Here is a 23,408-nt window from a genome sequence, read left to right as displayed (position 1 = left end):
GAAAGACTTTCTAGAATTTAATGAAAATGAAGGCACAACATACCCAAACTTATGGGACATAGTGGAAGCAGTGCTAAGAGGAAAGTTCATAGCACTAAGTGCTTTCATAAAGAAATTGGTAGGCTTCCTATGTTCTCCGTATCTCTTCATTATAGCATCTCATACTAGCAACTTAACATTCCTTCTGAAAGTTCTCGAACAAAAAGAAGCAAACACACCAAGGAGGACTAGATGGCAAGAAATAATCAAACTCAGGGCTGAAACCGATAAATTAAGAACAAAGAGAAAAATAGAAAGAATCAATAAAACCAAGAGCTGGTTCTTTGAGAAAACCAACAAGATAGACAAACCCTTAGCTAAATTAAGTAAAAGGCAGAGAGACAATATCCAAATTAAGAAAATCAGAAATGGAAAAGGGACATAACAATAGACATGAGAAAATCCAAAGAATTATTAGGCCTTACTTCAAAAGCCTGTATTCCACAAAATTGGAAAATCTAAAGGAAATGGACTATATACTCACTTATAAGTGGATAATTGCCATAAAGTACAGGATAACTATACTACAATCCACAGACCCAAAGGAGCTAAGTAACAAGGAGGGCCCAAGGGAGGATGTTTGAATCTCCCTCAGAAGGAAAAATAAAGTAGGCATTGGAGGTCGGTGGATGGAGGGAACTGGGTAGGAGAAGGGATTGGGAGGGAAGCAGAGGTGGGGATTATGAGTAGGGAGAACAGGGGAAAGAGAGGGCAAGGTGAGAGAAGGGAAATCAAAGGGGAGGCATTTCTGGGACATACCACAGACCTGGTATAAGGAAGGCCCCAGGAAGTCTGAGACTCCTAGAAACGGGGGATATAAAGCCTGGAATGGCCCCCTTCTGTAGCCAGGCAGAACTTCCATTGGAAGGATAAGGAAAATAACCCCCTCACAAAACCTTCATCCTAAAATTTGTTCTGCCTACAAGATGTGCAAGAACAAAGATGGAGTGATAATTGAGGGAATGGCCAACCAATGACTGGCCCAACTTGAGACCCACCCCATGGGAGAGAGCCAACCCCTGACACTCTTAATGAGATTCTGCTGTGCTTGCAGACAAAAGGCTAGCATAACTGTCTTCTAAGACCCAGCAGCTGATGGAAACAGATGCAGAGACCCCACAGCCAAGCGTTAGAGCTCAGGGAGTCATATGGAAGTGTTGGCAGAATGATTGAGGGAGCTGGAGGGGTCAAAGACTCCACAAGAAGACCTGCAGAGTCAACTAACCTGGGCCCACGGGGACTCACAGAGACTGAACCACCAACCAAAGAGCAGACATGGACTGGTCTTACGCCCCTTGCACACATGTAACAGATATGCAACTTGGTCCTCATGTGGATTCCCCAACAACTGGAGTGGGGGCCCTTTCTGACTTGAGGTGTGCCCTTGGATCCCTTTCCCCTAACTGGGTGGTCTTGCGTGGGCTCAGCGGGAGTCACCTAGTCCTGCAGCAACTTAATGTGCCAAGCATGGCTTGGTACCCATGGGGGACCTCCCCCTTCTCTGAGGAGAAGGAGAGGGGATAATGGAGGAGGGGCGAGTGAGGGGGAACTGGGAGGAGGGGGGCCTGCAATCGGGATGTACAGTGAATAAATAATTTTTAACACCCAGAGGACAAAATTTTATTCTCTCTTTTTTTTTAATAAACTCATTTTTATTTTCTTTTTTCAATTTTTATCTTTATTAATTACAACTTATTCATTTTGTATTCCCCCTGTAGCTCCCTCCCTCCTCCCCTCCCGATCCCACCCTCCCTCCCCCTTCTCCACACATGCCCCTCCCCCAAGTCCACTGATAGGGGAGGTCCTCCTCCCCTTCCTTCTGACCCTAGTCTATCAGGTCTCCTCAGGAGTGGCTGCACTGTCTCCCTCTGTGGCCTGCGAACAAAGTCACTCTTTACCACCCTCCCTTGTCTTTATCCATAGCAAAATAAATAGCTGTTCCCTCCAGGGGTGACTTCAGTCCTAGATGGTCCAGTGGAGATGAAGAACTTGCTGAAAGAAGGCCTTAGTCCCAAGTCCTAGACTCAGCTGTCATCCTCCTCCTCATCCTCTCTCTGACTCACGTGAGCTCTCAGGCAGGTCCATTTGCTGGAATCTTCCCGACCGGGTATCCCACATGTATTGGATGGTCACTTTGAATTCAGCTCTCTGATACCCAAAGAGCTTCAGGACTCAGGCCTGCTCTGGGGTCAGCCCGTCACTGTCCTTGCATACTTTGTAGTCAGATAACAGGGTCCACACTTTTCTTGAGGGCTGTGGGCTAGCCCAGCCAGCCGCCTCAGCTGTGGCTCCAGGGAATGAGGGAACTGCTTCAGGGGCCCCGGATCCAGACTCACAGTTCAAGTTGCTTTGTCTCCAGCTCGGGCAAACGCCATTTCTCTGTGCTTTTTGAACCACTCATTCACCTTCTCCTTCATGCGGTTGGTAAAAAAAAAAAAAAAAGCCAACTTTACCTTTCAACTTCTTGGCAGGTTGTCTTTGTATTCGTCAGATTAACTGTGGGCTTCGACACAAGGCCACCATCATCACTTTGATTTTGCCAAGGAACATCCGGCTGTGCTTCCTGTCTTCCAGATGTCCTTCAGCTTGCCGTTCCTCATGTTGGCCATAGAGAAGATGAAGAAGTACAGGCGTCCATGCCTTCCCGAAGCTATTCCAGCAGGTTCTGCTTCCATGCCAAGCCTTTTTTTTTTTTTTTTTTTTGGCAGCTCTGGTTAAGGAAACTTTCTTGTCTCGTTTGGATTTGGGCATCACTCTAAAAGACATGTACAGCAAAGACCCAGCAGCCCCAATAAATAAATTTTTTAATTAAAAAAATTTATAAAAAGCATGGTGTCTCTTCCCAGCAATAGAAACCCAAGACAAGGGGGTGAAATACCTTTGTAAATGGAAAAGAAATCTGAGAAAACAATAACAATACAAACACAAGAATTTTAATTTGCTTTGCTTTGTTGTTCCTCATTTTCTTCTTTGTGGACCAGGCTGGCGTCAAACTCAAAGAGATCCACCTGCCTCTGCCTTCTCACAGGCATGCACCACCACTCTTGGCTCTGTTTTGTTTTTCTATGCAAGGTTTCTCTGTGTAGCTCTACCTATCCTATACCACTCTGTAGACCGGGCTAGCCTCGAGTTCAGATATCTACCTGCCTCTGCTCCCTGAGTGCTGGGATTAAAGGCATGTGTCACCATGCCCAGCCAAGAACAAGAATTTTAAAAGCAATACTTAAAATTAGGCATGTTGGTAAATATCTGTTATCCCAGCACATGAGAAGTGGAGACAGGAGGATCGGGTGTTCAAAACCAGCCTCAGCTACGTAGAGAGCTTGAGACCAGTCTGGGCTGCATGAGGTCCTTTCTCAAAACACAAACAAAACTGACATTTACTATTCTCGGGGGATTGGGGGGGGAGAGATGTGTTCCTAATTGAAAATGGACGGTTTTCATTTTAAAATAAGGCTTGGCGTCTGCCACAGACCCATCTGGTCCAGCCTTCTCAGTACCAAAAGGAAGACTAAGCTGTCCATCTTGCAGTGAAATCTCTGCCACCGTGCGACAGTGTCTTTGATGATCCCTTGGGATGGAGACATGGCCCAGTGGTTAAAAGCATACCCTAAACCTCTTGCAAAGGACTTGAGTTCAGTTCCCAATATCCACATCGTGTCTAGAGCCTCTGACATCCCCCAGGAAACCAGCAGATAATTAAAAATAATTTTTCAGCCACAGACTCCCCAAAGCCTCCCCCATCCCGGAGATGGCCCACCACCACCACCCACTTCCATTCTCTCTCCCGGTACTCCCTGAGACTCCTAGGAGCTGGGGAATATGGAACCTGGAGCGGCCACTTTCTGTAGCCAGGTGGGACTACAACCCACACATAAAACCTTCAACCCAAAATGTATCTTTCCTACAAGAAGTGCAGGGATAAAGATGGAACAGAGAGTGAGGAAATGGCAACCCAATGACTGGCCCCATGTGAGACCCACCCCATGGGAGAGAGCCAACCCCTGTAGCCATTAATGATATTCTGCTATGCTTGCAGACAGGAGCCTGGCATAACTGTCATCTGAGAGGCATAATCCAGCAGCTGATGGAAACAGATGCAGAGACCCCCCAGCCAAGCAATAGGCCGAGCTTGGGGAGTTCTGTGGATGAGTGGGAGGAAGGATTGAGGGAACCAGAGGGGTCAAGGACACAAGAAGACCTACAGAGTCAACCAACCTGGACCCATGGGAGCTCACAGAGACCAAACCACCAACCAAAGAGCATGCATATGTAGCAGAAGTGCACCTTGGTCATCATGTCCTAACAATGGGTGTAGGGGGCTGTGTCTGACTCTGTTGCCTGCCTCTGGCTCCCTTTCCCCTAGCTGGGCTGCCTTGTCTGGCCTCAGTGGGAGAGGATGCGCTTAGTCCTGCTGTGACTTGAGGTGCCAGGGTGGGTTGGTACCAATGGTAGGGGGTGGGGCTTCTGTTCTCGGAGAAGGAGAGGGGGGAATGAGGAGAGGGGTGTGTGAGGGTGGGACTGGGAGGAAAAGAGGGAGGGTATTGGGATCAGGCTGTAAAGTGATTAAATAAATAAATAAATAAATGGAAAAAATTAATTTTTAAAATATTTTATGTGTAAGTGTATATGTATATGTTCATGTATGGGTGTTTGTGTACATGCGTGTGGGGACCAGAGGTTGACATTGGATATTTTCCCCAATAACAGTCTACCTTATTTTTTAATGTTTAAAGTGTGTGTGTGTGTGTGTGTGTGTGTGTGTGTGTGTGTAGAGTTCAGAGGACAACTTTCTTTCTCTTTCTTTCTTTCTTTCTTTCTTTCTTTCTTTCTTTCTTTCTTTCTCTTTCAAGACAGGGTTTCTTTGTGTGGCCTTAGCTGTCATGGGCTCACTTTGTACACAGAGAAACCCTATCTTGAAAAACCAAAATAAATAAATAAAAATAATTTAAAAAGCTCTTTCTGAGAAAGGCTCAGGGCTACATTGGGATCCCAAACACCCAGTGTTAGCCACCAGCCAGCACCACCTAATACTTTCTAGTCTCTTAAACCGGTGTCCGAGCAATCTTCTCTAGAGGGATACTCCACAATAGTGACAGGGCTTGAGAGGCCAGGGCAGAAAACTTATCTGGGTTATACTGTAAGACCCTGTCTCAAAACAGAAGGGGCTGGGAACGTAGCTAGGCTGCTCAAACGTGTGCATGAGGTCCTAGGTTCGGATCTCAATGCCATATAACCAGACCCGCTGGTGCACATCTGTAATGCTTCCACTCGGGAGGTAGAGGCAGGAGGATCAGGTGTTCAAGGCCATCCTCTGCTACATAGTAAATGCTAGGTCACCCTGGGCTATACAAGACTTTGTCTCAAAGGGGTAAAAAGGTAAAGAAGCATGGTGATAGCTACTTGTGGTATACATAGAAGATTGAAAACCAAGAGTTTTGTTTTTTATTCAAGGTATCTATATCTCAACTTACTCTATACTGGGGTTGTTTGTTTGCTCTGTTGTTGTCATTTGTTTGCTTGCTTGCTTGCTTTGTTTTTGTAACAAGGTTTTGCTATATAGCCCAGGCTGGCCTCAAACTCTCGCCCTTAGGGGTACAGGTATACTCGGATTACAGGTGCTTGCGATAACATCTTGAACAAGTTTTGTGTATGTCATCTGTTCACTTTAATACAGCAATCTGTTTGTATCTGCGCAATAAGAAAGAATTTGGCAGAGCTAGATATGGCGACACATCAGCACTTGAGAGGATCAGGGATCTAACATCATCCTCACCACATCAAGATCATCTTCAAACTGGGCAGTACAGAGGCAGAGGCATGTAGAACTCTGTGAGTTTGAGGTCAGCCTGCTCTGCCGAGCAAGTTGCAGGATGGCCAGAGTAACACAGAGAAACCCTGTCTCAAAAAAAAGTTGGGTATAGTAGCTCAAGGCTTTAATCCCAGCACTCCAGAAGCAGAGGCAGGTGGATCTCTGTGAGTTCGAGGCCAGCTTACTCTACATAGAGAATTCTAGGATGGCCAGTGTTACACAGAAAACCCTGGTCTTAGCTGGACATAGTGATGCATGCCTGTGATCCCAGCGATCAGGGAGGCAGAGACAGGTGGATCTCTGTGAGTTCGAGGCCAGCCTGAGTCCAGGAGTTGACAGGGCTACACAGTGAAACCCTGTCTGAAAAAACAAAATAAAAATAAAAGCTAAAGAAGCAAATTAAGTAAACATTCAAATGGCAGCTTCTGACCTCCACGCACACATATGCCAGTAAGCACAACTGCATACATATATACACATAAAACATATACCATCTGGTCTGCAAAAGCAGCAGGCATCAATGTGGTCTATACACATACATGCAGGCAAAACACTCAGCAACACAAAAGAAAATAAACCTTTTAAAAAGTGTTTTTGAAGGTTTAAGAGCAATCTAGGCCTCCACCCCCAGGCTCAGCTTCCCATATGCCTCTTAATGAGGGGCATAGAGCTGAGAGAGAGAGAGAGAGAGAGAGAGAGAGAGAGAGAGAGAGAGCAGAAGATGGCATTCCAAAACCAGAGAAAGATTTGCAAGACTTCTGAGGAGGCCATCCGGTCCAGAATGGAGAGCAGGCCCTTGATTAGACTTCAGAAAGGACAGGCAGATTGCAGTCCTACAACCAGAAGTACCTGAATTCTGCCAACCATCAGTAGAGATGTCCTCATAGCCTCCAGAAAGACTTCAGCCCAGTCAATGCCTCCATCTTAACCCGGTGATCCCTGAATAGTGCACCCAGCTGCATCCCAGAAGACTTTGAACCTACTGAACGGTGTAAGCTGACAGCCGAGTTCCCACCAAGTTTGAGGTAACAGAAATCCAGTAGGCTGTGTTTAAAGGTGTGAGAAAGCTGGCACGTTCGCCGATGGTTGGTACAGAGGGCAAATTGGCAATAGCTAAAAACTGAAGTTACCCCTCCCTTTCACCCCACAGCTCTGCCTTTAGGGAATCCTCCCACAAATATATTCACACACTTGAGATAGACACCACAGCCTTGTCTAAAATCACAACAGGCTGTGTGTGGCCTACATCTGTGCCAACATGGAGGCCAGGCAAACACACAATGGCATGAGCCTTCACCATTAGCCACCCCAAATACACTAACACAGAAAGAGGTCCAGGAATTACTTTTAGGTAAAACAGAAAGCTCAGCAGGGCTGGGGAGACAGCCAGTAAAGTAAAGTAAAGTACTTAACACACACACTGAAGTTCGAGTTTCATGTTAAAGCTGGGCATGGTGACACAAGCCTGAACTCTCAGCACTGGGGAGGCAGACATAGGTGCTCAACCAGCCTGATCCAATCAGCAAGCTCTAGGGTTAGTGAGAAAGACTGTCCCAGAATGGAAGTTGCAAAGGAACTGAGAAAGATGTCTGACATGGGCCTCTGCTCACCACAAGCACATAGTGCTCAAGTACATACACACACACACACACAGAAGCATATACAGATGCATGTACATGCATGCACACACACTCGCACTTTCACTCACCGTAAGGTTTAGGGCGGTGTATAAAATGCTCAACTTAGGCAGAGGCTAAAAGGAAGACGTAATCAGATGTGTTGATGGGTATCTATGGAAGAAGATAAACTAGTCCCAAGGTTTGTTTGGAAGGGACAGGAAGGAGAGAACCTGTTTCCCAATGACCTTTGTTCTCTTCTGAGAACAAAGATGTGTTTCTATTACCTGGCAAGAAAAACAAACACCAATAAAAGATTAAGATTAGCTTTGATCACATAGTTAGTCGGAGGAGGAAAGAAGGGAGGAGGGAGGTGACAACAAGGAGGGCAGGCATACCTGCCACTTCTGCTCTGCTCAGCTGAGCCCAGTCAAAGAACAAAGGGACTCCTGAGAAGTGCATCATTAGGCGGTTTTGTCATTGTGCAAACATCAGTGCTCTTAAACAAAGATGGCGATGATATCTTGGCCATTGGCAGGGACATTGCACAATATAATTCTGTGTGTGCTCCCTTGTGTCTGCTGTCCATGCCAACGAGAGTATTAAAGAAATGTGCCTGACTCTTGCACTTGGCACTAACGCGCTGGCTCTCTTGCTACAAAGATACCCCTGCAAGAATGACTGTTGGGGTTGATTGGACAATCTGGTGTCACCTCAGGCAGTTACCCCTTCTCCCAAGAAACCAATCCCTAGTGTCCCAAAATTTATGATGAGACTAAACAATGAAGCAATTGATATTTTATTTTCTATTTATTTGGGGCGGGGGACACAGTCTTTGTCATCTAGCTCCGGTTAGCCTAGTACTCAATATGTAGCCCAGGATGGCCTCTCTCAAACTCATGACATTTCTCCTACTTCAGCCTCCCAAGTGCTAGGATTATGGGCATGTACCACCAATCCTACCCCAGTTAATTCTTGATCATGTTTCCTCCCCACTTTGAGAGAAAACACTTGGTTTGGTTTGGTTTGGTTTGGTTTGGTTTGGTTTGGTTTAAGACAGGGTTCCATAAATACCAGGTTAGCCTAGAACTCATTTTATAACCAAAGATGTCCTTGAACTTCCCACATTTTGCGATGACAGGCTTGTGCCAACACACCTGGTTGATCTATCAAACCCAGGGCCTCATGCTACACACTGAGCCACATCTCTGGCTTGGAAATGTTTTATGTTTAGTTGAGAAACATCTAGGTGTTAGGACCAATGAAATGATGATGCACACAGGTTTTTATATGAAAGAGGTTTATTAGATGGAGATGAAGAGAGAGGAGAGAGCAAGACATAGGGGGAAGGGAAGGGGTGCTCCAACAGAGAAAGGGGAGAGAGCACAAGAGCGAAAGTAAGAGGGCAAGAGGGAAAAGAGCAACAAAGTGGAGGGTTGATCCTTTTATGGAGCAATTTAACCATGCCTGCCAGGTGTGGTTTCCTGGCGGGTGACACATGACATCATAGGTTGCTAGGCAACCCAGAAGCAGGCTACCTAAATACTAACATCTCTCCCTTTTTCTGTAATTAAAAAATGAGGAACTTGGGCTGCTTCTCATGTAAGGCAAGTTAAAGTATATAAATGTAGGCTCATTGGAAGAGCTCTTGATTACCATGCAAGAGGGTTAGAGAGAGAGAAAAAAATAATAGCAAGAAAATGTCCTAGTCTAAAAGCAGATAAAAATAAACAGAGAATTAATTATGATTAAAATTGTTCATACCAAGTGGTCACCTTAAGGTTTACAGTTTAATTTTAAGATTTTTTTTTTGAGAGTATAAAAAGAAACCAGAGAGTATATTTAGTGAGATAGCAGGCAGAGAGAAACAGACAAAACTTTGAGAAAAGATAAATAGAGAATTGTTTTTTTACTTCACGGATAGCTCTTAGTGTTACTGGATATTAGACATTTGAGTAGGGCAAATGTAGATGTAGAAGCCAGAAGTTTCCAACCTATGAGGAGAGAATATGAGGAAGCCGTTCCTGCGAATGAGAAAGAGGAAATGGAAATGGACCATATGACTAGAGTGGTTCCTCAGCCAAATAGCACAGCAGGTCATGGGCTTAAACGGGCTAAGCCCAAGAAACTCAGTGCCTGGTACCAGGGCTTTATCTGCAGTAAGGCTGAGTTCTTGTAGAGGGACTCTCATCCACAGAAAAGGATAGGGGCAGACAGGCAGCTTTAGAATGGAGGTAGGAAGGGGCACAATGGCCTTTTAGGGTCTACAAGAGACTGCAGTTTTGCAGCTCCGAAAACAGTGGGACAGGAACAAATTAGTAAAAGCAGCTGGTAGCGGGGGAAACCACAGCATTTTGGTTGTATATATATATATATATAAAACAAGATGGCTGCCAACCATGTGACTGCCCTTGATTGCCCTAAGTTAAGGTGTCAGTGAAAACATGTGCTTGACTAAGTGGAGATGGTAGTAAGACCATGGCTCCACCCTCCTTATCCCAAAATCAACATGGCCGCTAGCCATGTGCAGTGCGTGGCCATATTGGTATAGCAAAACTAGGTGCTTGCTGGTGGGATGGCTGTCCTGGCACAGTTCTAAACTCTCTGCATGTGTGTGGCATGGCTGATCGGAAGTCTGTGCAACTGAAAACACTCTTCTGCAAGCCAGCCTCTTGGGGCAGGCGTTCTGTGGGAGATTTTAGACCTTGCCATGGGGCCTGAGGCAGTGGAGCCATCTGTGTGTGCACAGGGTCCCCAACAATTGCTTACCTAACAGCAACAATTTAAAAGCAGGCTGCGTCTGAAGAGGCAGTTTCAGTGTCTGGCGTCAGCGTTTTAGTTTCCCCAAGCTGATTCTGGAGCAGCATGAGTGTCTGCCTTTTCCTGGGTGCTCAGAGAACATAGCAGGACACCAAGTCTGAGTGGCCTTGAGCAGAGTGACAGGTGTGCATGGTAAGGGCAGGGCAGTTGAGAGAAAATGTGTATTTTAAGGCATATATGGTTGAGTGGTGGTTAGGGAAAGGTGGAACAGAAGAAAAATCTGTTGCATGCATCATGGTCGAGTAAGGGATCCTGTTGTGAACAGACCAGGTTCTACCAGGAGAGCCCTTCCTGGCCAATGCACCAATGTTAGGATCAATAAAATGATGATGCACACAGATTTTATATGAAAGAGGTTTATTAGATGGAGATGAAGAGAGAGAGGGGGAAGGAAAGAGTGAGACATGATAGGAGGAAGGGAGGGACACCCCGACAGAGAAAGGGGAGAGAGCAGGAGAGCAAGAGGGCAAGAGGGCAAGAGGGCAAGAGGGCAAGAGAGCAAGAGAGTGACAAAGTGGTGGGTTGATCCTTTTAAGGAGCAACTTAACCCCACCTGCCAGGTGTGGCTACCTGGTGGGTGACAAATGATGACATCATAGGTTGCTAGGCAACCCAGAAACAGGTTACCTAAATACTAGCACTAGGAGCTAGGGCACAACAGGTTAAGGGTGTTTGCCTCCAAGCCTGAGGACTTGAATTCCAGTCCCTGAATCCATGTGCTGGCACCTACTCCAACACGCACTCTAACCTCTACATGGTATATTATGGAACACGGTAAAAAAATAAATGTAAAACACTTTTCTGTTTGTTTGTTTGTTTTGTTTTTAATTTTTCAATTTATTACAATTTATTCACTTTGTATCTCAGCTGTAGCCCCTTCCCACACCCCCACTCTCCCTCACTCTTCTCCTTCCATGCCCCTTTCCCAGTCCACTGATAGGGGAAGTCCTCCTCCCCATCTGACCCTAGCCTATCAGGTCTCATCAGGACTGGCTGCATTGTCCTCCTCTGTGGCCTGGTAAGGCTGTCCTCCCCTCAAGGGGAGGTGATCAAAGAGCAGGCCACTGAGTTCATGTCAGAGATAGTCCCTGTTCCCCTTACTAGAGAACCCACTTGGAGACTGAGCTGCCATGGGCTACATTTGTGCAGAGGTTCTAGGTTATCTCCATGAATGGTCCTTGGTTGGAGTATCAAAATCAGAAAAGTCCCCTGGGTTCAGATTTTTGGTTCTGTTACTCTCCTTGTGGAGCTCCTGTCCACTCTAGGTCTTTCTATCTCCCCTTTCTTTCATAAGATTCCCTGCACTCTGCCCAAAGTTTGGCTATGAGTCTCAGCATCTGCTTTAATACCCTGCTGGGTAGAGTCTTTCAGAGGCCCTATGTAGTAGGCTTCTGTCTTGTTCCTTGTTTTCTCCCTCTTCTGATGTCTATCTCATTTGCCTTTCTGAATGAGGATTGATCTTCTTACCCAGGGTCCTCCTTCTTGCTTAGCTTCCTTAGGTGTACAGAGTTTTAGTATGTTTATTCTATATTATATGTCTAATATCCACTTATAAGTGAGTATATACCATGTGTGTCTTTCTGTTTCTGGGATACCTCACTCAAGATGATCTTTTCTAGTTTGTTTGTTTTGTTGTTTTCTTTCTTTCTTTCTTTCTTTCTTTCTTTATTTATTTATTTATTTTTTTTTTTTTTGAGACAGGGTTCTCTGCATAGCCCTGGCTCTCCTGGAACTTGCTCTGGAGACCAGGCTGGCCTCGAACTCAGAGATCCATCTGCCTCTGCTTCCCAAGTGCTGGGATTAAATGCATGCACCACCATGCCCAGAAAACAGAAAACACTTTTTAAATAAGAAAATTGTCTAAACTTTCCTTAAAAGGCCAGCATTTCAAGATTAGATGCTGTTTCCTTTCAATAGGTGGCAATGTGGGGAGAACCTGGGGTAAGGTGTTTGTACAAACCGACCTGATTTGAAAGTTGAAAGCACTTGATCGCGAACCTAATTCAGGGGCTGGGGAAATGGATGATCTGGTGAGGTGTTAGCCACACAAGCTTGAAGACCTGAGGCCAGTCCCCAGCGCGTGCTGACATTTCTGTCATGGTGCTATGCCCCTGTAACCCCAATGGGGGAAGGAGGCACTGGAAACACAGAGACTGGAACCCCAGTCCTGACGATGTGTACATGCGTGTAAGCTCAGCATTCAGGAGGCAGGGGAGAAGAGGAACATCATAGATTCCAAGATAGACAAGGTTCCGTGAGGGGGACCCTGACTCGGAAAGAGGTGGAGTGCTGGAGAAGACTTAGCTTACTGCTTACAACCACCTGTAACTTCCATTTACGTGAAATTCCACGTCCTTTGGCATCTGTACGTATATTACATATAAACACATCCAGGCACACAGACATAACATATGCAAAAAAAAAATTTTTTTTTCATTACATAAAACAAAGCAAAACAAAAGAAGGGCACACAGCACAAGCTGAAAGCCTGGCTGCTCTGTGCACAATGCATTCTGGCAGTTCTGCCATACAGGTTGGCACACAGTCCTGATGCTTTTTGACTGTATGATGATGTGAAAGTAAACTTATACAACCATTCCATGTATCACTTCAAGTTCAGCAGTCAGCAAATTATGTGTGGTTTTCCCCAGTTTCTTCTAAGATGGGCTTTGTGTTCAAGAGGCTTGCTCAACTGTGAGTGAAGTGCTGTGAACATTTTTCAGGAGTGTGGAGAGCTGCTTGTTTGGCAAGCTGCTTTGTTATTGAGTCTTCGGCAAAAAAAACATTTTCACCCTGGCCTTTACCTTGAGACAGAGAGAAACAGAACATTTCGCCAAGCTTCTTTAACTTGTTTGTGTGACCTTGAACCATTTCTGCTATACAGAGATGTGGTCTAAGAAAACAAATTGGCTCCATGAACCCCTTCCCTGTATTGGTATGCCTTGTTTTGCTTTGCCTATAAAAGGGAGCTGTAAAATAAACTTGGGGCTTCGGTTTTTACTGATAGTCCTCTCAAGCTGATCCCTTGGGCCTTGCTTTATTTCTTTTAATCCTCACTTCCCAACCAGGTGGGCTCCATCACAGGAGAATGGGATCCATCTAAGTTAATTGACCAGCAGGTGAGGTAATCAACCACACATTCAATTTGGGATACTCCCTTTTCTTTTGCTTTTCTTTTCTTTCTCTCTTTTTTCTTTCCACACAGGGTTTCTCTGTGTGGCCTTGGCTGTCCTGGACCAGGCTGGCCTCGAACTCACAGAGATCCGCCTGCCTCTCCCTTCCCAAGTGCTGGGAATACAGGTGTGTGCCACCACACCCAGGTATTTTGGGATATTTTCTCAAGATATACTTTTATTTGTATTTGTGTGTGTGTGTGTGTGTGTGTGTGTGTGTGTGTGTCTATGTGTTGGTACGTGAACATGAATATAGATACAGGGGCAGGGGGCAGAAGAAGGTGTCAGATCCGCCTAGAGCTGAAGTCACAGACAGTTGCAATCCATCATACATGGGTGCTAAGAACTGAACTCAGGGGCTCTGCAAGGGCTCTTAACCACTGGGCCATCTCTTCATATGCTAAGTGAAGGAGCTTGTCATCCTCTAGTTTCTTACATCCACATGCCACTCCCCTTTCTGGTTCTTCTGCCTGGACCCCAATTCCTTTTTCTTCTTTTCTTTGTGGCTAACAAACTAGGGGATATATATATATATATATGTTCGTGTTTGGCCTGCGTGGATGTATGTAGATGACCTATGTTCCTGGTGCCCACGGAGGTCAGAAGAGGGTATTGCATCCCCTAGAACTGGAATTAGGTATGGTTGTAAGCCATCATTTGCTTCTGGGAACCAAACCCAGGTCCTCTGCAGGAGTAACAAGTGTCCGTAACTGCTAAGCCATTCCTTCAGCTCTATACTAGGGTTTTGAATCCCAGTTGGCTCCGAGCTTTTGCTTGGGGTCACCCTGGGATCCAGAAGATCTGGGTGGGGAACCCCTCCTTTGTGCTTGCAGAGCCTCACCTCACATCCCTGTTGGCTGCGCCTGTAGTCCCTTAAGCGGTTGCTGACTCAAGGACTTGGAGAGCTGATGGTTTATTCTGGACATGACCCCCAAAAGAGAGGCCGGGTAGGGAGGAGAGACAATGAAGGCTGTGTTTGGGAGCTGGTCACCACCATGGGGCTCAGTCTTACTGGGGAGAAGCATAGAGATCACGTGGAACATCCTTCAGAATTGTCCCGGTGAAGCCTCCACACCACACACTGTTAAGAAGCAGGGAGCTCGGAAGCAGAGTGTGTGCCCAGCAAATGCGAGTCTGGGTCCCAACCCAATACCTTCCAAAAGAAGTTAAGATGGTTCCTGTTATGTTAGGGGATTTCTATGACAACAAAAATTGCCATAGATATAAATATTGTCTCGGCCAGGTATGCACACTTATGGGGTGGGGGTGGGGGGTCGTTCAAGGCCAGCCTAAGCTACATAGTTCAAAGCCAGCCTGGACCACATGAGACACTGTCTCAAACCGATAAAATAAAAAGGAAGCTGGAGAGACAGCTCAGACAGAATTCTTACTGTTCACATGCCTGTAATCCCAGTACTGAAGAAGTAGAGACCAGAAGGTCCTTGGAGTTCACTGGCCAAGCCAGTCCAGCTCTATCGGTGAGACCCTGTCTCAAAACATGAAACGGTGCTGGAATGATGGTCAGCGGGTGAAGGGGCTTGCCCTATAAGCCTGGTGACGTGAGTTCGAATCCCAGAACCCACATAAAGGTGAAAGGAGAGAAGTGACTCCACAAAGCTGTCCTCTGACCTCTGTATGCTGGCTGTGCGGTATGTGCCCACCCCCACAATAAGAATAAATTTAAAAATAGTAAGATGAATAGCATGTCAACTTGGGATCTCTGAGGAACATAATCACTCATTCATGCACACCCACCCCACACATGAAAACACACACACACACACACACACACACACACACACAATTTATTCATTCATTAAAAGCACTGTCTCAGTAGAGAACAAAATGATTGGAGCAATTATCCACCAAGGCTCATCTCTTTCAACTTCCCTTCCCACGCACACCATTTAGGGTTGGTCCTGTATTGGCACCCGAGCTGGGAGTCTGGGAGAGGCAGGAGGTGTCTCCCACAATAGCTAGCCATCTCGGGTGGACCCTGGGGTTATAAAGCAAGGCCATTGACAGCATTCACATTTGCCCTTACATTTCTGGCTCAAATGGCCATAGTATTTCTTCCTCTCAGTTTCCTTCTGTATATCCGGAAGGACTTCCGGCCTCAGGAAAGACATTAGTACTCAGTACTCAAAAACTGTCTTCTCAATGAGGAAATGGAGGAATGAATGGACAAGCAGAGAGTTCAGGAGAAGTTGCTGAGGGAGAAGATAGACTTGGGGCAGATGGGCTAGGATGACATTACAGACACTATCCATGCTCTCACGAGCTGTTAAACTAGAAGAGACAACTTCTACAGGTAAAGCTTGGCAGCCTTTCAGGATTCCAAGTTCAAGGCCTGCCTGAGCTACGTGGCAAATGTAGAGAGTGTAGAGAGTTCTGCTTGGGCAACCTAATGAGACTCTGTCTCAAAATCAGAATACAGGGCTGAGGCATAACTCAGTGGCAGAGCTCTGAAGGGGATGGAGGATGGGAAGGCAGGAAACACAAGAGTTTCAAGTCATAAAAATCTCCAGACAATTGGGATCACATGAAAAGCAGGGGTTGTTTCTCTAATGCCAAGAGTTTGGGGAGCCTCAGGGAGTGACAGCTTCCGTAGTACCTTCTGAGTCCATCCCCAAATCTCTTTCTCTCTCTGCCTCCAAGGAGAGGGGCTGCTTCTCTTCCATCTCCTTTTCAGGACTAAGTGCTATTAAAAGTAACAACAGGGGCAAAACTAAACTTACCCCAGACAGGAAGAACAAGTTGTGTGGAAATCAAGTGTCCTCACTTAATTACCTGACACTCCCTCCTGGCCTAGTTCATGGCCAAGAAAGTGACCTGCCCATCACCCTTGGGCTAAAAGGTGTGTCCTTCCAAGCACTCCCAAGGCCTGCGCCACACTGGCACTTGGATTAGGCCGTTTGGCCCCGGTGGAGTGGAAGAGGAAGGGAATTAAGCTGCTCCCACACCCTCTAGTCTGGAGCCAGGACCCCGACTCACTGCTGCCAAGAACTCCTCCATGCCACTGATGTCATGGCTCACCTGTTCTACCTAACATAGGTGTGGCTACAGCAGGAACCCCTACTGGAAGGGAATGGGTGACTGTGGAGAACAGGGACCTTGTCTTCTATTGGCCTGGGATCTAACAGGACTACATCAGTGGCCTGCAGGGATAAAATTGATGTTTAACTGCTGAAGGAGTCACTTCCCCACCTCTATATGTGGACGCTCAGAGTCACATACCTCTTATTTCGCTGGTTTTCCTGCTGTGCTTCCACACACTGGCAGCAGCCCCTATCTCCCATGCTCTCCTTGCCTGGGAGTGCTCACAAGCTTAGGTCCCTAATGATAACTGTCCCCATCCTGATGGTCAGTGAACTTTGGAGCTTAACTTCAAGGTGCTGGCTGCTGCTTCTTTCTTTTCTATTTTCGTTTGTTTGTTTGTTCGTTCATTTGTTTTTGTTTGTTCATTTGTTTTTGTTTGTTTTCAAGACAGGGTTTCTCCATGAAGCCCTAGCTGTCCTAGAATCCACTCTGTAGACCAGGCTGGCCTTGGTCAGCCTTGTCAGAGAGTCAGAGATCTGCCCGGCTCTGGCTCCTAAGTGCTGGGAGTCACTATACCCAGTTCTCCTCCTTTTCCTTCCCCTTCTCCTCCTCTGTAGTGTTGGGGATTGAACCTAGAGTCTCATTCATGTTAGGCAAGCGCTCTACCATTGAACTACAGTGTAGCCCACTTTTATTCTTTCATGGATAAGTAGATACATGGATAGATAGATAGATAGATAGATAGATAGATAGATAGATAGAATTTTGAATTTTGTTAAGTACTTTTAAAGACATCTTTTATTATTTTTATGCATATGTTTGGATACCTAGGGGAGGATTTCAGATCCCCTGGAGCGGGAGTTACAGGTGGTTGTGAGCTGCCTGATGTGGGTGCTGGGAACTGAACTTGGGTCCTCTGAAAGAGCATCCTGGCTCTTAATCACTGAGCCATCTCATCGGCCTCTTTACTCTTTCTTTTGACGAAGGTCCTCTCTAAGTTGCTCAAGCTGGCCTTGGATTCATTCTGAAGCCACAGAAGACCTTGAACTTGTCATCCTTCTGCCTCAGCCTCCTGACTTACTGAGGTTTCAGTCACTGGATCATTAAATCCAGATTGAATCATTGAGTCACTGAATCCAGACTCAAGGAGCCTGTAGATGTTGGCTCCTCAATATCTGCCTGTAGCTTGATTTCCTTGTACTTCTCTAAGTCCATACAGAGCAGAACTTTCTGTCCAGACCACACAGCACCATAGGACAACTCAGAACGAGATGCCTTGTCCTCTTTCAGCTAAACCATGTACCTCCTAGGCACTCCATGTGGCTGAGATGCTGGGGGGGGGGATGGGACACAGTGAAAGAAAAATGTCCTCTCAGAATCTCAACTGCAAATTTGGCCCAAAACATCCAGCATGTGGTTTCTCTTTCACCTTACTCAACTTTCCACCCTTTTCTCTGGCCAGACGCCCAGAAGAGTGACCTTGGAACGGCTGCCAACTCCTTTCCTAGCCCCACCTTCAGGTTTCTGTTCACAGTTCCTGGGAACCAGAAGGAACAACCTTTAGGCTTTTACTTCTTCCAGGTTGTATGTTCTAAGGCAGCAAGACCCAGTGGCCAGACAGATGTCAGTTCTGTATTTTGGGAGAGACACTGTGATTTTTCTACAAGACTGACTGGGGATTTTCTCAAAAAAAAAAAAAAAAAATTTTTTTTTCCTGTTATCAAGAAGATGGTTTCAGGCTATCCAGGGAGAAGGATGTTTGTTGGTTTGTTTTGAGACAGGTTGTAGCTCAGGCTGGCCTACAACTCATAGCAATCCTCCTGCCTCAGTTTCCTTCTTTTTATTTATTTATTTTTAATTTTTTTTCTCAGTTTCCTTCTTGAGCACTGAAATTACCAGCATCCACTACATTTCCCGAAAAGGTCGTATATACACAATGCAAGGGTGAGCTGGAGGTTGTAGCTTAGTGGTGATAGATAGATAGATAGATAGATAGATAGATAGATAGATAGATAGATAGATAACATATATTAAAGAGTTTCATGTAGTCCAGACTGGCCTTGAACTCATTATATAGCAGGAGATGAGATTGCATTCCTGATCCTCTTACCTCTATCTCCCAAGTACTAGGATTACAGGTGTGTGTTATCCTGTCAGGTTCTATGTGGTGCTAAGGATTAAACCCAGAACCTGGTACAGGCTGGGCAAGCACCCTACCAACTGCGCTGCAACCCTCTACCTTATTTTATATATGAATATATCACCACACTTATGCAGAGTTCAGAAGAGGATATCAGATCTCTAGAACTGGATGTAGAGATGATTGTGAGCTGTTATATGGATTCTGAAAACCCCAAATTGGGTTCTGTGCAAGAGCAGTGAATGCTCTTAACCACTGAGCCATCCATCCACCTCCTTTTTTGAGATGGGATCTGCCATTCAGCTCTTAGCTCCCCAGTTTGCTGGACTGGCCGGCCAGGGAGCTCTGAGAACTCACCTGTCTTCATTCCAGCAGTGCTAGGATGGCAGATGAGTGTATCCACCCCAATTTTTTATATAGGTTCTGGGAACCTTACCTCAGGTCCTCATGCTCATGTGCCAGGCACTTGATCATCTGAGCCATCTCCCCAGCTCCACAAATCAACTTTTTCTTGCCCATCCAATGACGAGGCTCTTCTCTCTTGTACTGTGTGTGTGTCATTGTCATGGCCTCCTAGAAGCACATTCCCATCAGAATGTATCCCAGCTTTTAGAAATAACGTTGGCAGAAGGGGAGGAGGACCTACCCTATCAGTGGACTTGGAGAGGGGCTTGGGAGGAGATGAGGGAGGGAGGGTAGGATTGGGAGAGAATGAGGGAGGGGGCTACAGCTGGGATACAAAGTGAGTAAACTGTGATTACTATAATAAATAACTAAATAAAAGACATGACGTTGGCTCATCCATCCATACCCTAACTACCTCAAGTTCACGTCCAAGTCAAGGTGAGTAAGTAGCCTTCAGACCACAGACAGCACAGGTTTTAACGACTCTGTGCCATATCTGTGCCTGGTTCACTCTCCTGTAACCCAGTATAGTCTTGTCCACTCTCCCCAAGACCTTGACCCACACTGCCCTGGATTTGTATGTGGGTAGTGGAGCCCAAGGCCAGGGCCTCCAACTGAAGAGTCTTCTCTTGGATTACGGCCATATTTCCCTCCAGAACTGCAGGGGCTGCCCCTAAATTTTTACCCAGTAGGAACCCACATTTCCCAGGGTGACTATGAGCTCTTCACAGGTGTTATGTGTTTACTTGTAAATCACCTTCCCTCTACTACTTAGAAATGTCACTAAAAGTGAAGATTCTAATCCAGACCTGAAGTTACAGCCTGTAATTCCAATACCTGAGAGGCTGAGACAGGGTAGATGAGAAGATCAGACCTTCTCGGACTACAGAGTAAGCTCAGGACCAGCCTCAGCAATTTAGGGAAAACCTACCTCAAAAAAATAAATAAATAAAATAAAAGGCTGAGATAATAGCGGAAATGAGCTAATTCAAGACAAGTTACATAAATGCAGGTTTGTTGGGGGCAGTTCTTGGTCCCAAAGCACCGGGCCAGGGAAGTCACCATGCATGCAGGGGGGGGCAGAAAAGGACATGCATAGACTAGGAGGGAGGGGGGAGAGAGAGACAGAGAGAGAGAAGAGAGAGAGAGGAAAAGCAGATAAAAGAAAAGAGAGGAGAGAACCAAAATGTCTGGATAATATAGGGAAGCCCCACCCCTGGGTGGGAGAGTTCAAGGTAGAAGGCAACATGTGCCAGCCACACCCTGTAACAGGTAAGAATTGAGGGATGCCGGGAGGACCTGGGGTCAGGTCTGCTTTGGTTGGAAAGGCACCTCAAAGTCTTGTAGAGGGTATGAAGCCCAACAGTGAACGGACATTTAAAAAGCAGATTCCCAGCTCCTGGAATCTCTGAAGGTAGGCAAATACGATTTTTTTGGTAACAGCTTAAACTGAAACATAGTTCACAACCCGTAAAATGTATTCTTTTAACTGGATAATTCAACTGGGGATGTAGCTGAGCCGTGGTATGCAAGAGACTGGTTTCCAAGCCCAACAATGCAAAAAAACAAAAAGAAGAAGAAGAAGCGGGATGGTCATGGTGCATGCCTTTAATCCCAGCATTCGGGGATGCAGAGGACAGCCTGATCTACAAAGCAAGTTGAAGGCTACACAAAGAAACCCTGTATTGACCCCCCCCCAAAAAAAATACATTGTTAATGGGTTTTCTCAGAACCTTGCAGCCATCACCATTATTTTTTTTTAATTTTTTAGATTTATTTATTTTTTATATGAGTGTTTTGCCCACATGTATGTATACGTACCATGGTGCCCTCAGAGGTCAGAAGATGCCCTGGAACTGAATGCTGGATCATGCAGACGCTAAGAACCAAACTCAGCTTCGATGCAAGAGTTTTGAATGCTCTTATCAACTGAGCCATCTTGCCAGCCCCTACCTCATTTCAAAACATCTCTGTCTCTCCCAAAGGAAATCCCTTACCTATTAGCAGTCATTTCCCATCCTCATCCCCCAACTCTAGCAACCATGAATCTGTTAATCTGTCAATAACAGTGCACCTGGGCTGGCCTCCTCCTATAAACAAAACTGTAAGCTAGGTGGGGTGGGGCAGGTTTGTGACTCTAGCACTTGGGAGCTGAAGGTTATCCTCAGCTACATACCAAGTGGGATGCCCATCTGCTTTCCATGAGACCCTGTGCTGGGATAAAAAAAGGCAAAGAGGTACCCTGGGCGGGTCCCAGGCCAAAGGATGCCACTAAGAGATAACGCCACACAACAGAAATAATGCGAGGGGGAGAGGAGAGAGCTAAAGGTGGTCTTATAGCAAGGGCATAAGAAAGAGATAGAAACAGACAGATAGAGAAACAAAGAGATAGAGAGACGGAGATCTGGGGTAGCTGGGAAGGGATGTTTGTTTGGTTGGTTGTTTTTTTTGGTTTGTTTTGGTTAGGTTTTTTGAGATAGGATTTCTCTGTGTACCTTGTCTGTCCTGGACTGGCTTTGTAGACCAGGCCGACCTTGAACTCAGAGTTCCTCCTGCCTATACCTCCGGGAGTGCTCAGATTACAGGCGTGGGCCATCACATGCCCCACTTATCGGAAATGTACCCCACCTGGTGCTGCCGCTGAGTCCCTGAAAAGCAGGCTAACTTACAACCTAACTTACAACGCCCTGTCTCAAAAAAAAAAAAAAAAAAAAAAGAAAGAAAAGAAAAAGAAAAAATAAAAGCAAACCAACAAAAACGGAATCCTCCAGCACACCATTAGGTGACCCTTTGTGTCTGAAAGCTTAATGGAGTGTTTCCAAGGCTCACACCTGCGTAGCTCCCGTCAATACTTTTTTTTTTTTTTTTTTAAGAGAAAACAACCCTTTAATTTATTTCTGGTGTGTATATGCACTCGAGCATCCATGTGTGTGTAAATCAAAGAAAATCCTACAGGGTCAGTTCTCTCCTTCCACCAGGTGGATCCTGGGATTTAACTTAGATTTTCAGAGTTGGAGACAAGCACCTTAACCCCTTGAGGCATCTTGCTGGCTTCCCCCACCCCCTCGTGGCGTTCCTTCTACCTCTATCTCCCAAGTGCTACCAAGCACAGGTTACCACATTTGGCACATCACTCCTTTTTCGGTTTCTTTGTTTATGTTTCAGGACAGGGTCTCTCTGTGTAGTCCTGGTTGCCCTGGAACCGGCCCTGTAGACGAGACCGGCCTCCAATTCAGAGATTCAGAGATCAGTCTGCCTCTGCTTCCTGAGTGCTGGGATTAAAGCTGTAGGCCGCCGCACCTGGCACCTACTGTTTATTCGTTTGTCAGTTAATAGTCACGTTCTTTTCACTTTGGAGCTACCAGAAACAAGACTGTTGGGAATATTCACGTCCTAGTGTTTGTGTGGATGTATGTCCTCATCAGTCTTAGCTGAATAAATACTTAGGAATGGACTTCCAAGGGGATTGTTGGCCATGCTTGACCTTTGGTTTTGTTTCTCGAAACATGGTTTCTCTGTGTAGCCATGGCTGTCCTGGACTCACTTTATAGACCAGGCTGGCCTTGAACTCACAGCGATCCTCCTGTCTCCCCCTCCCCGAGTTTACAGGCGAGTGCTGCTGCGGGGGCTCATGCTTGACTTTTTTTTCCAATTTTATTTTATTTTTATTAATTATAATCTATTCACTTTGTATCCCAGCTGTAGCTCTCTCCCCCATCCCCTCCCAATCCTACCCTCCCCCCTTCTTCTCCTATGCCCCTTGCCCGTCCACTGATAGGGGAGCTCCTCCTCCCCTTCCTTCTGATCCTAGTCTATCAGGTCTAATCAAGAGTGGCTGCATTGTCTTCCTCTGTGGCCTGGTAAGGCTGCTACCCCTCAGGTGATCAAAGAGCAGGCCAATCAGTTCATGTCAGAGACAGTTCCTGTTCCTATTACTATGGAACCCACTTGGACAGTGAACTGCCATGGGCTACATCTGTGCAGGGGTTCTAGGTTATCTCCATGCATGGTACTTGGTTGGAGTATCAGTCTCAGAAAAGACACCTGTGCTCACATTTTTTGGTTCTGTTGCTCTCCTTGTGGAGCTCCTGTCCCCTCCAGGTCTTTCTATCTCCCTCTTCTCTCATAAGATTCCCTGTACTCTGCCCAAAGCTTGGCTGTGAGTCTCAGCATCTGCTTTGATACCCTGCTGAGTAGAGTCTTTCTGAGGCCCTCTGCGGTAGGCTCCTGTCCTCTTCCTGTTTTCTCCCTCTTTCGATTTCCATCCCGTTTGCCTTTCCGAATGAAGATTGAGCATCTTGCCCACGCTTGACTTTTTAAAAGAACCTCCAAACTGCTTTAAAAAGCAGTTGACACTCTCTCCA

At 46.0% G+C, this 23,408-nt stretch overlaps 1 pseudogene; it reads right to left on the bottom strand.

The window, feature by feature from the left end:
- Positions 1–1,822: 1,822 nt before the first annotated feature.
- Positions 1,823–20,987, bottom strand: LOC110540695 (mRNA turnover protein 4 homolog; annotated as a pseudogene).
- Positions 20,988–23,408: the final 2,421 nt, after the last annotated feature.

This window comes from Meriones unguiculatus, chromosome X, assembly GCF_030254825.1.
Source record: "Meriones unguiculatus strain TT.TT164.6M chromosome X, Bangor_MerUng_6.1, whole genome shotgun sequence".
Lineage (NCBI taxonomy): Eukaryota > Metazoa > Chordata > Mammalia > Rodentia > Muridae > Meriones > Meriones unguiculatus.
The sequence above is the reverse complement of the archived record's forward strand: the minus strand, read 5'-3'. Positions and strand labels throughout refer to the sequence as shown.